General features: G+C 51.4%; 2 non-coding genes and 2 pseudogenes across 2 annotated transcripts; all 4 read right to left on the reverse strand.

Annotated features, from left to right (window-relative positions):
- Window positions 1-474: 474 nt before the first annotated feature.
- Window positions 475-692, reverse strand: LOC130322206 (U2 spliceosomal RNA; annotated as a pseudogene).
- Window positions 693-2,770: 2,078 nt separating this feature from the next.
- Window positions 2,771-2,961, reverse strand: LOC130322125 (U2 spliceosomal RNA). The gene has a single exon (XR_008867710.1). It is a non-coding gene; the product is annotated as a U2 spliceosomal RNA (small nuclear RNA).
- A 2,091-nt stretch (window positions 2,962-5,052) lies between these two features.
- Window positions 5,053-5,243, reverse strand: LOC130322163 (U2 spliceosomal RNA). The gene has a single exon (XR_008867744.1). It is a non-coding gene; the product is annotated as a U2 spliceosomal RNA (small nuclear RNA).
- A 2,094-nt stretch (window positions 5,244-7,337) lies between these two features.
- Window positions 7,338-7,517, reverse strand: LOC130322180 (U2 spliceosomal RNA; annotated as a pseudogene).
- Between the last annotated feature and the right edge of the window lie 5,088 nt (window positions 7,518-12,605).

The raw sequence follows: 12,605 nt of genomic DNA on the forward strand, positions 1-12,605 counted from the left end.
GGCTGTGCATAGCCACCACCAACGGTATATGTTCCTCACCATAGAGGAACTGGAACGAAAGACCGTCGAGTCGATCGTCCCTCTGGTCCGCACCAGACAAGGTTGCATAGATGTTATCGCAACACGCCGTGGCCGTGAAGGTGACGGTATACAGGCCACGGCTTTCCTGGTCATTTAGACACAGGATGTCCTCCCTATTGAGGCGGAAGTAGTCAAGAAGAATCACCTCCGCAATGAAGCGGAGGTTCTTCAACTGACGATGGCTCTCCGACACCTCTATGCGGATGGTATTTCGCATCGACATTTCCCCAGAGGGGAAAGCCCAGGAGAACGGCATCTTCCACACCCAGGGACTAAGCCCCTTCCCCAATAGCAGCAGGGGCTCGGAATCCCGCTATAAAAGCGGAACCCTTACCCAAGGCAGAGGTCGGGGGTACCCTAGGTGCTTCCGAAGCTACAGGTAACGCTCAACGTACCGAAAATGCCTTCTGAGACACAAGGTCCCAGAGACAGGGGGATCGCAACCCGTTGTCCGTGGACTAAGCCCGCTCCCCAATAGCAGCAAGGGGGTGAAGTCCCTCCGTAAGGAGAGACAATCCCCCAAGGCCGAGAAGCGGGGTACCACAGACACCTTCCGACCAGACCAAATGCAGATACTACACTTGATCTTAGCCAAAAGGCCGAGAAGCGATTACCGTGAAAGGGGTGGGCCCAACAAGGTCCCCTTCATGGGCACTATCACTGCTTGCTGTCAGGGAGGCTGCCAGACAATTTTCCATGCACACTCTGGGCTGGGGGGCAGTCAACCACCAGTACACACAGCAGAACCTAAACCCATACCATTATTGCTAAGCAGCAAGACAGGGGCCCATTGCACTCCCACGGGGCCTTTTTAAATGCAATCCATAACCCGGATTTGCCAGGAACCCTTCTTACTCCTCCTACTTGCTTGTGACACTGGGCTTAGGATCTGCATAGGAAACACACACACAAGCACACACCTACCTTTGTTGCCTGCAGATGCCTCCTTGGCTGTCCCCAAACGGTATCAAACCAACACCCACGGGAAGCTGTAAGCATAGAGGACATGCCTGCACCCCATTGGACTTACCTGTGTGGGTTAAATCCGGGTTATTTGACAACCTATGGCGGTGATGGTTCTGCTCAGGCAGAGCAGTGCTGATGCTCCTCATAAAGCTGTCGCTGCTGTGAAGGTTCTAGGTGACATCACAAATCCCTATGGTTACATACACAACAAAGCTGGGTTGTTGTTGTTTACACTCTGCAAGGCCTGTGGAAGTGAGTGACATCATAGCACTGTAGTTCTGAGGGTTCAAGATGGATGCAACAATCTCCTGTTGCTTCTATGAAGGCCGTAATAGACGACATCACCAAACAGCTCCATAGTCACATACACAGCAAAGGAGAGATGTTGTTTACACCTAGTGATGTCAGTGGTATTGAGTGACATCACAGCACAGTGCTAAGGCTCCTGGGCCTGGACACAGCAGCGGCTGCAATATCTCAACGGAGAATACGTTTATATCTATGTGTGTGTGTGCGCATATATATATATATATATATATATATATTTCTCCGCCGAAATCACTTTTAAACCCATTTCCACCTTTTTTTCCCTTCTCTTCCTCTTACTTTTTTTTCACGTTTTTTTACGTTTTTCTCCTTTTCGCCTCTTTTCTGGGCGTATTATTCTTCTTTTTCTTCTTTTTTTTCGTCTAATGCATACCCCATCAGTGCAGCAATGCTTATTCAATACCGCCAGCAGATGGAGACACTGGGGGATAATTTTCTAAGGATTTATACTGATTTTTCCTGTCTGAATTTGTCGCACAGAAAGTTGCAGGCCAAATATGTGTGACATTTCTGCGACTTTAGCTTCTAGAGCATTTTTACAACATTATACATAGGTGCTGAATACATAAAAAGCGACTGTTCAGCGACAGACAAGTCGCATCGGCTGAAAGTAGGCCAGAATGTCAGTCCATGTTGGAGCAGGTTTAGATACAGTCTAAAGCATAGATCTCAAAGTCTGTGCACAGAATTTAGCAAGGGCCTCGCACCTTCTGATGCATCAGGTAGGTGCACAATAGCATAGCCTAACCCTCTGTACTTTGGTCTATATTGATGCGGGACATAGACAGCCAGCTGATGACCAATCCATTAGTGCAATGGATGGCTGGAAGCATTTGTCTTTGCCTTTGCAATACCACAGAAGCAATGCATGGTCAATGTACAGCAATGACACACCTGTGTGAACAGCCAGGAGACCCCCCCCCCCCCCCCCCCATGTTATGTTACATAGTTACATAGTTAGTACGGTCGAAAAAAGACATATGTCCATCACGTTCAACCAGGGAATTAAGGGGTAGGGGTGTGGCGCGATATTGGGGAAGGGATGAGATTTTATATTTCTTCATAAGCATTAATCTTATTTTGTCAATTAGGAACATTCAGCACCCACCCGCTATCAAGGCAGCTGCCTATCATGTCATGCCCTACCTGCACAGGTGTGCTGGCTACTCAAATGATCCAATTAAGGAGGCCATTTAGTCAGCAGCAGCAGAAGTCCTGTGCCTGGACGCTCCAACAGGGGCCAGACACAAGCAGAAGCAGAAGCAGCAGAAGCAGCAGCAGCACCACCTTTTGTTTTTTGGCTGCAGCAGCAGCAAGGCCCACAGGGCTGGCTAGCTGGCTAGCCAGCAAGCAGGTAGCAATGAAAGTAGGAATCTTTCTTTTTAACCCTGTAAGGGGGTGGTGCACTGTACCCGAAGATACTGCCATATCGGGTCAATGCATAGGGCGACGGAAGCAAGCTTCGAAATCGGCCCCCGTTCTCAAAAATCCATTTAATATATGGTCCCCAGATAGGGGACGTATCAGATATTAAACTGATAAGAACAGATACTACACTTGATCTTAGCCAAAAGGCCGAGAAGCGATAACCGTGAAAGGGGCGGGCCCAACAAGGTCCCCTTCATGGGCACTATCACTGCTTGCTGTCAGGGAGGCTGCCAGACAATTTTCCATGCACACTCTGGGCTGGGGGGCAGTCAACCACCAGTACACACAGCAGAACCTAAACCCATACCATTATTGCTAAGCAGCAAGACAGGGGCCCATTGCACTCCCACGGGGCCTTTTTAAATGCAATCCATAACCCGGATTTGCCAGGAACCCTTCTTACTCCTCCTACTTGCATGTGACACTGGGCTTAGGATCTGCATAGGAAACACACACACAAGCACACACCTACCTTTGTTGCCTGCAGATGCCTCCTTGGCTGTCCCCAAACGGTATCAAACCAACACCCACGGGAAGCTGTAAGCATAGAGGACATGCCTGCACCCCATTGGACTTACCTGTGTGGGTTAAATCCGGGTTATTTGACAACCTATGGCGGTGATGGTTCTGCTCAGGCAGAGCAGTGCTGATGCTCCTCATAAAGCTGTCGCTGCTGTGAAGGTTCTAGGTGACATCACAAATCCCTATGGTTACATACACAACAAAGCTGGGTTGTTGTTGTTTACACTCTGCAAGGCCTGTGGAAGTGAGTGACATCATAGCACTGTAGTTCTGAGGGTTCAAGATGGATGCAACAATCTCCTGTTGCTTCTATGAAGGCCGTAATAGACGACATCACCAAACAGCTCCATAGTCACATACACAGCAAAGGAGAGATGTTGTTTACACCTAGTGATGTCAGTGGTATTGAGTGACATCACAGCACAGTGCTAAGGCTCCTGGGCCTGGACACAGCAGCGGCTGCAATATCTCAACGGAGAATACGTTTATATCTATGTGTGTGTGTGCGCATATATATATATATATATATATATATATATATATATATATATTTCTCCGCCGAAATCACTTTTAAACCCATTTCCACCTTTTTTTCCCTTCTCTTCCTCTTACTTTTTTTTCACGTTTTTTTACGTTTTTCTCCTTTTCGCCTCTTTTCTGGGCGTATTATTCTTCTTTTTCTTCTTTTTTTTCGTCTAATGCATACCCCATCAGTGCAGCAATGCTTATTCAATACCGCCAGCAGATGGAGACACTGGGGGATAATTTTCTAAGGATTTATACTGATTTTTCCTGTCTGAATTTGTCGCACAGAAAGTTGCAGGCCAAATATGTGTGACATTTCTGCGACTTTAGCTTCTAGAGCATTTTTACAACATTATACATAGGTGCTGAATACATAAAAAGCGACTGTTCAGCGACAGACAAGTCGCATCGGCTGAAAGTAGGCCAGAATGTCAGTCCATGTTGGAGCAGGTTTAGATACAGTCTAAAGCATAGATCTCAAAGTCTGTGCACAGAATTTAGCAAGGGCCTCGCACCTTCTGATGCATCAGGTAGGTGCACAATAGCATAGCCTAACCCTCTGTACTTTGGTCTATATTGATGCGGGACATAGACAGCCAGCTGATGACCAATCCATTAGTGCAATGGATGGCTGGAAGCATTTGTCTTTGCCTTTGCAATACCACAGAAGCAATGCATGGTCAATGTACAGCAATGACACACCTGTGTGAACAGCCAGGAGACCCCCCCCCCCCCCCCCCATGTTATGTTACATAGTTACATAGTTAGTACGGTCGAAAAAAGACATATGTCCATCACGTTCAACCAGGGAATTAAGGGGTAGGGGTGTGGCGCGATATTGGGGAAGGGATGAGATTTTATATTTCTTCATAAGCATTAATCTTATTTTGTCAATTAGGAACATTCAGCACCCACCCGCTATCAAGGCAGCTGCCTATCATGTCATGCCCTACCTGCACAGGTGTGCTGGCTACTCAAATGATCCAATTAAGGAGGCCATTTAGTCAGCAGCAGCAGAAGTCCTGTGCCTGGACGCTCCAACAGGGGCCAGACACAAGCAGAAGCAGAAGCAGCAGAAGCAGCAGCAGCACCACCTTTTGTTTTTTGGCTGCAGCAGCAGCAAGGCCCACAGGGCTGGCTAGCTGGCTAGCCAGCAAGCAGGTAGCAATGAAAGTAGGAATCTTTCTTTTTAACCCTGTAAGGGGGTGGTGCACTGTACCCGAAGATACTGCCATATCGGGTCAATGCATAGGGCGACGGAAGCAAGCTTCGAAATCGGCCCCCGTTCTCAAAAATCCATTTAATATATGGTCCCCAGATAGGGGACGTATCAGATATTAAATTGATAAGAACAGATACTACACTTGATCTTAGCCAAAAGGCCGAGAAGCGATAACCGTGAAAGGGGCGGGCCCAACAAGGTCCCCTTCATGGGCACTATCACTGCTTGCTGTCAGGGAGGCTGCCAGACAATTTTCCATGCACACTCTGGGCTGGGGGGCAGTCAACCACCAGTACACACAGCAGAACCTAAACCCATACCATTATTGCTAAGCAGCAAGACAGGGGCCCATTGCACTCCCACGGGGCCTTTTTAAATGCAATCCATAACCCGGATTTGCCAGGAACCCTTCTTACTCCTCCTACTTGCATGTGACACTGGGCTTAGGATCTGCATAGGAAACACACACACAAGCACACACCTACCTTTGTTGCCTGCAGATGCCTCCTTGGCTGTCCCCAAACGGTATCAAACCAACACCCACGGGAAGCTGTAAGCATAGAGGACATGCCTGCACCCCATTGGACTTACCTGTGTGGGTTAAATCCGGGTTATTTGACAACCTATGGCGGTGATGGTTCTGCTCAGGCAGAGCAGTGCTGATGCTCCTCATAAAGCTGTCGCTGCTGTGAAGGTTCTAGGTGACATCACAAATCCCTATGGTTACATACACAACAAAGCTGGGTTGTTGTTGTTTACACTCTGCAAGGCCTGTGGAAGTGAGTGACATCATAGCACTGTAGTTCTGAGGGTTCAAGATGGATGCAACAATCTCCTGTTGCTTCTATGAAGGCCGTAATAGACGACATCACCAAACAGCTCCATAGTCACATACACAGCAAAGGAGAGATGTTGTTTACACCTAGTGATGTCAGTGGTATTGAGTGACATCACAGCACAGTGCTAAGGCTCCTGGGCCTGGACACAGCAGCGGCTGCAATATCTCAACGGAGAATACGTTTATATCTATGTGTGTGTGTGCGCATATATATATATATATATATATATATATATATATATATATATATATTTCTCCGCCGAAATCACTTTTAAACCCATTTCCACCTTTTTTTCCCTTCTCTTCCTCTTACTTTTTTTTCACGTTTTTTTACGTTTTTCTCCTTTTCGCCTCTTTTCTGGGCGTATTATTCTTCTTTTTCTTCTTTTTTTTCGTCTAATGCATACCCCATCAGTGCAGCAATGCTTATTCAATACCGCCAGCAGATGGAGACACTGGGGGATAATTTTCTAAGGATTTATACTGATTTTTCCTGTCTGAATTTGTCGCACAGAAAGTTGCAGGCCAAATATGTGTGACATTTCTGCGACTTTAGCTTCTAGAGCATTTTTACAACATTATACATAGGTGCTGAATACATAAAAAGCGACTGTTCAGCGACAGACAAGTCGCATCGGCTGAAAGTAGGCCAGAATGTCAGTCCATGTTGGAGCAGGTTTAGATACAGTCTAAAGCATAGATCTCAAAGTCTGTGCACAGAATTTAGCAAGGGCCTCGCACCTTCTGATGCATCAGGTAGGTGCACAATAGCATAGCCTAACCCTCTGTACTTTGGTCTATATTGATGCGGGACATAGACAGCCAGCTGATGACCAATCCATTAGTGCAATGGATGGCTGGAAGCATTTGTCTTTGCCTTTGCAATACCACAGAAGCAATGCATGGTCAATGTACAGCAATGACACACCTGTGTGAACAGCCAGGAGACCCCCCCCCCCCCCCCCATGTTATGTTACATAGTTACATAGTTAGTACGGTCGAAAAAAGACATATGTCCATCACGTTCAACCAGGGAATTAAGGGGTAGGGGTGTGGCGCGATATTGGGGAAGGGATGAGATTTTATATTTCTTCATAAGCATTAATCTTATTTTGTCAATTAGGAACATTCAGCACCCACCCGCTATCAAGGCAGCTGCCTATCATGTCATGCCCTACCTGCACAGGTGTGCTGGCTACTCAAATGATCCAATTAAGGAGGCCATTTAGTCAGCAGCAGCAGAAGTCCTGTGCCTGGACGCTCCAACAGGGGCCAGACACAAGCAGAAGCAGAAGCAGCAGAAGCAGCAGCAGCACCACCTTTTGTTTTTTGGCTGCAGCAGCAGCAAGGCCCACAGGGCTGGCTAGCTGGCTAGCCAGCAAGCAGGTAGCAATGAAAGTAGGAATCTTTCTTTTTAACCCTGTAAGGGGGTGGTGCACTGTACCCGAAGATACTGCCATATCGGGTCAATGCATAGGGCGACGGAAGCAAGCTTCGAAATCGGCCCCCGTTCTCAAAAATCCATTTAATATATGGTCCCCAGATAGGGGACGTATCAGATATTAAACTGATAAGAACAGATTTTTTTTTTTTGATTGAAAGAGCTTTATTTTCCGTTCAGTCATTACAAGTCGTACAATAAATTACAGTCACACAAAGCATGATAGTACAATACACAGCAAAGGTTCCCTAAGCTATACATCGCACACCATGCTACTCTAACATTCAGCTCAATCCTGCAATAGAAAAGCACAAGAGATCAAACAAAAACCAAATAATACAATCTGTGATCGGGGTAGGGGTGTGGGCGACTATGTGGGGGTAGGGAGGGGGCGGATCACAGGGCCAAACTGTTGGGCTGTATCTTCAGGGAGACATGGGAGAAGGAGAGGGGTCTTCACTCCTCTTCTTCCTCATCAACGGCCGAGCTGTCCAAGATGGAATAGTCTCTAAGCAGGTTCTTGATGAACCTGCGGCAGTCCCGGACGGACATGTTTTCCCTGTTGATCACGAGGCGGTTCCTGGAGAGCCACACTGCGTCCTTAAAACAGTTCATAAGGCGCCAGGCCTCCTGGATGGCCTCCACGTCGTGGGTCCCAGGGAACAGGCCGTAAAGCACCGAATGGTACGATAGGCAGCTCCTGGGCACTGAGTCTCTGAGTTCATGTTCTAGGGCGTCCAACAGACCCTGTGCAAAGGGGCACTGCCAAAACACGTGGAAAGATGTTTCCTCCACGTAGGGGCAACGGGGGCAGTACCGGGTCTTGCACAGGTTGCGGGCATGCATGAATGACCTGAGAGAGAGACCTCCCATGACGGCCATCCACGACAAGTCCTTGTGTCCATTGGTAAGCCGCTTTGAGGCCACATTGTTCCAAACTGTCTCTGCAGTGGCTGCGGGGAGTCCCGGAACCAGCTCGGTCAAGTCCTTAGCTCGGATGAGCTTGTGGATTGTCTTCGGCTTCCATAGGTCGGGTTTCAGTCCTTCCAGCTGGTGCTCCCTCACAAACCGGACAACATCCCCATAGAACCAGGGAGTGTTCCAGTTGTAAGGGATGGAGCTGTCCCACTTGTCCCAGCCCAGCTGTCTCCAGAGGGGCATGAGAAGCAAGCGAGACATGGACCTGCCCGCTGAGCCAGTCTTTTCAACAAGAGTCCGCTGCACCGTGACACATGCAAAGGAGGCCCTCAGCAGAGCGGGGATGTCGGGTATTCCCTTCCCACCCTTGCGGGGTTCCTTGTACATCACGGTCCTCTTGACTCTGTCCATTTTGCCCCAGACGAAGCCAAACACTGTCCGGGTGATGGCCTTGCAAACGGTGGTATGGGGAGGCCAGGCCTGTGCGGTATATTGGAGCACAGGCAAAACTTCACTCCGCAGGACAAGTGCCTTGCCTTCCATCGTGAGCTTTCTGGAGCTCCACAGTCCGATCTTTGAGTTTATCCTTCCTAGTCGGTCTTGCCAAGACTTAAGGGCCGCTCCTTCCTTCCCGAACCAGACTCCAAGAATTTGAATGAAGTCCGGCTTAATAGTAAAGGGGAAGGGGGCGGAAGAAGCCAGGTGCCACTCCCCGAAGAGCATGGCCTCCGACTTCCCGCAGTTGACTTTTGCCCCCGAAGCTCTGCCGAAGTCCTCGCAGGTCTGGACGAGTGCAGTCACCGAACGCTGGTCAGCGCAGAAGACGGTCACGTCGTCCATGTAGAGCGAGCACTTGACCTCGTGGCGATCTGGTCCTGGTGCGGTGATCCCTCTGATCTCTCCATTCTGCCGGATAGTCTCAGCGAAGAGCTCTATAACACAAACAAAAAGGAGAGGTGAAAGAGGGCAGCCTTGTCTAACCCCTGAAAGAATGGAAAAGGGGTCAGTCTTCCAGCCGTTCACCAACACCGTGCTGTAAATGTCAAAATACATAACGTTAACAAAAGAGCAAAACATCTTCCCCAGACCCAGCCTGCGCAAAACCCTGTCCATGAATGCGTGGGAGACACGGTCGAACGCCTTCTCCTGATCTAAGCTGACCAGGGCGGCGCGGCCCCCGCGGTCCTGGATGTAATGGACCGTGTCTCTCACAAGGGCAAGGCTGTCGGCAATCCTGCGGCCAGGAATGCTGCAGGTCTGGTCCGGATGGACGATCTGCCCCATGACAGGTTTCAGCCTGTTGGCCAGCACCTTGGCGAGGATCTTGTAGTCCACGTTCAGGAGAGAGATGGGACGCCAGTTTTTCAGGTCACATCTCTCCCCCTTCCGCTTATACAAGATCGTGATCATCCCTTCCCTCAACGACGGAGGCATTCTGCCCCCCCACCACCATCTCCTCGTACACCTCCAACAGGTCCGGACAGGTCAGGTCACCCAGAGCTACGTAGAGCTCGGCCGGGAGACCGTCACTGCCCGGGGTCCTGCCGGGCTTAAAGGATTTAGCGGCAGAGAGCAGCTCCCCCACCGTCAAGGGATCGTCCATAGCCGCCGCACCTGCGGGATCAACAACGTTAGTGACACCTGACAGGAACCTCTCGGCGGCTTCGGGGTCGGATGACTTGGGGGCGTAGAGGTTGCTGTAGAAGTCGTGGACGACCCCCATCACTTCCTCCTTGCCGCTCCTCATGTGTCCGGTCTCATCTCGTAGCTCAGTCAGGGGCGTGTGGCCGGCATGGAGCTTCCTGAAAAAGAAAGAGTTACATTTCTCACCCTTCTCCAGGTTCTCCACCTTGGAACGAAAGACGATTCGCTTGGATTCCTCCTCAAAGTGCCTTTTCAAGCTCTTTTTGGTCTCCTCCAGCTCCTCCCTGACGTCCCAGCCACACTGGAGCAGGTCCTGCAGGGACCGCAGCTCGCGCTGCAGTTTCCTCAAGTCCCACTTCTTCGCACACGCCTGTTGTCTGCCTTTTGCCTGAAAGAAACAACGGAATTCGACTTTAACATATTCCCACCAGTCGCTGATGCACTTGAACAGACATTTGTCATTTCGCCATACAAGGTACGCATCCCTAAGTTCCTCCATGACCTCCCTCTGCTCCAACAGGGCACAATTCAACTTCCAGGAGCCTGGGCCAGGTGGGAATCCATGGCCCAGAGTCCCCCGGAATCGAATGGCCCTGTGGTCAGAGAAGAAGCAGGGGACCATAGAGTACGACACCTTTCTGACTGCTCTCGAAGTGAAGATGAAGTCTATCCGAGAACGGAGCGAGCCATCGGGGCGGCTCCACGTATAGTTTACGGAGCCGTTCCCGATGGACCCGACAACGTCCTGCAAGGATGCCTCCGTCACCATCTCAATCAGCAGTTTAGACGTCACGTCCAGGTTGGCGGATGTGCCAGAACTGCGCCCGTCCACCTCAATGGGGCAGTTGAAGTCACCACCCAACACTACTGCCCTAGTGGTGGCGAGTTCAGCCCGCAGGGCCTGGAGAACCTCCAGTCGGACATCCCTCTCAGGGGAGGCGTACACGTTGATGAGCCGCACGGGCTCACCCGCCCAGGAACCGTCTGCGACAAGAAGTCTGCCACAGACGAGCTCCCGGACGGAATCAAGTGCAAAGTTACCTCCCCTGATCAGGATGGCCACCCCCGCAGACCTATTGTCGCCCCCACCAGACCAGTAGGAAGGGCCGTGAGGCCACTGCCTGGCCAGATGGTTGTAAGACCTAGAAGCAGACAAAGCACATTCCTGCAACATGTAAACATCACACCTCTGGGAATCTAAGAACGTAAGAACAGTCTGAAATCTAAACCAAGCTCTGATACTCCTCACATTAATGCAGAAGATGTTGAGATCAGCCATGGGAATAAAAAGAGAGGTTAGTTCTGATACTAGTTACCAGTCTGGTCGGACGGGTCCTCTTCTCTGGCGCCTGTCGGCTCCTGTGGCTTCTCGTAGCGCCCTTCCAAGAACTCGTCGTAGACCGTGTTGGACGGAGTGTCCAGGATTTTCTTAACCTCTGGGTCCTGCAGCAGCTCCTCCATAGATTGAGCTTGGACTGGCTCTGCTTGGCCCTGCTCCACTTGGGCCTGCTCCATCACCTCCTCTCCTTCTGAAGCCTCAAGGCTCTCGCAGACCTGCTCCATCTCCTCCTCCTCATCTGAAGCTTGAGGGGTCTCGCAGGTCTCGATTATCTTTCTTTTGTGGGACTCTTCTGATACGTTGTCCCTTCCTTTCCTCTTCCTCTGTATGGTACCTGGGGGAGGAAGCACAGGAAAGTCCTCCGAAGGGCGGGCACCAGCAGCTGGAGGGGGGTTAGGTGCTGCTGGGCCAGGAGAGAAAGGAGGCTGGGTGGGGCGGGGGGCAGGAGAGAGTGCCCGGGCAGGGGAGGACGGGGCAGGGGTGGGCCGGGCAGGGGAGGACGGGGCAGGGGTGGGCCGGGCAGGGGAGGACGGGGCAGGGGTGGGCCGGGGTGGGGTACGGGGGGCAGGGGTGGGGCGGGATGGGGCAGGAGGGGCAGGGGTGGGACGGGATGGGGTAGGAGGGGCAGGGGTGGGACGGGATGGGGGCAGGAGGGGCAGGGGTGGGACGGGATGGGGCAGGGGTGGGACGGGATGGGGCAGGGGTGGGGCGGGATGGGGCAGGAGATGGGGGCGGGAGGGGCAGGGGATGGGGCGGGGAGGGGCAGGGGAGGGGCGGGACGGGGCAGGGGTGGTGGCTTTCGCCTTCTTACCCTCCTTGGTCGGCTTGGCCATCCGTGGTGTTGGCTCCGGAGCTGGGGCTGGCTTCGGTGCTCTCGCTGCCACAGATGCCCATGTTCTCTCCCTCTGGGGGCAGTCCTTGTAGCTGTGGGCTGCCAGTCCGCAGAGGTTGCAGGTCTTGCTCTTGGGGCAGTCCTTGGTCGTGTGACCTGTCACACGGCAATACCTGCAGGCATCCTCCGTACAGTCCTTGCCCTCGTGGCCCATCTTGCCACATCTCCTGCAGGTCTGCGGCATGTCCGGGTAGAAGATAAGTCCTGTGGAGTTGCCCAAGGAAAATGTCGTTGGCAGGTGCTGTAGTCCGTCTGGAGAAGCAGGGTTCTTGTTGAGTCTGACGACCACAGACCACTTGCAGGTCCAGTATCCGAGTGAGTTCAGGATGCGGGTGGGCTCTCTCACCACGGTGCAGAAGCGCTTCAGGAAGGTCGAGATGTCCGTGCCTGGGGTGTGTGGGTTCCGCATTGAGACCGTCACCCGCCTCTCCTCTCTTTGAATAAGGCAGTTGCCCACAAAGC

This window comes from Hyla sarda, unplaced genomic scaffold, assembly GCF_029499605.1.
Source record: "Hyla sarda isolate aHylSar1 unplaced genomic scaffold, aHylSar1.hap1 scaffold_231, whole genome shotgun sequence".
Taxonomy (NCBI): domain Eukaryota; kingdom Metazoa; phylum Chordata; class Amphibia; order Anura; family Hylidae; genus Hyla; species Hyla sarda.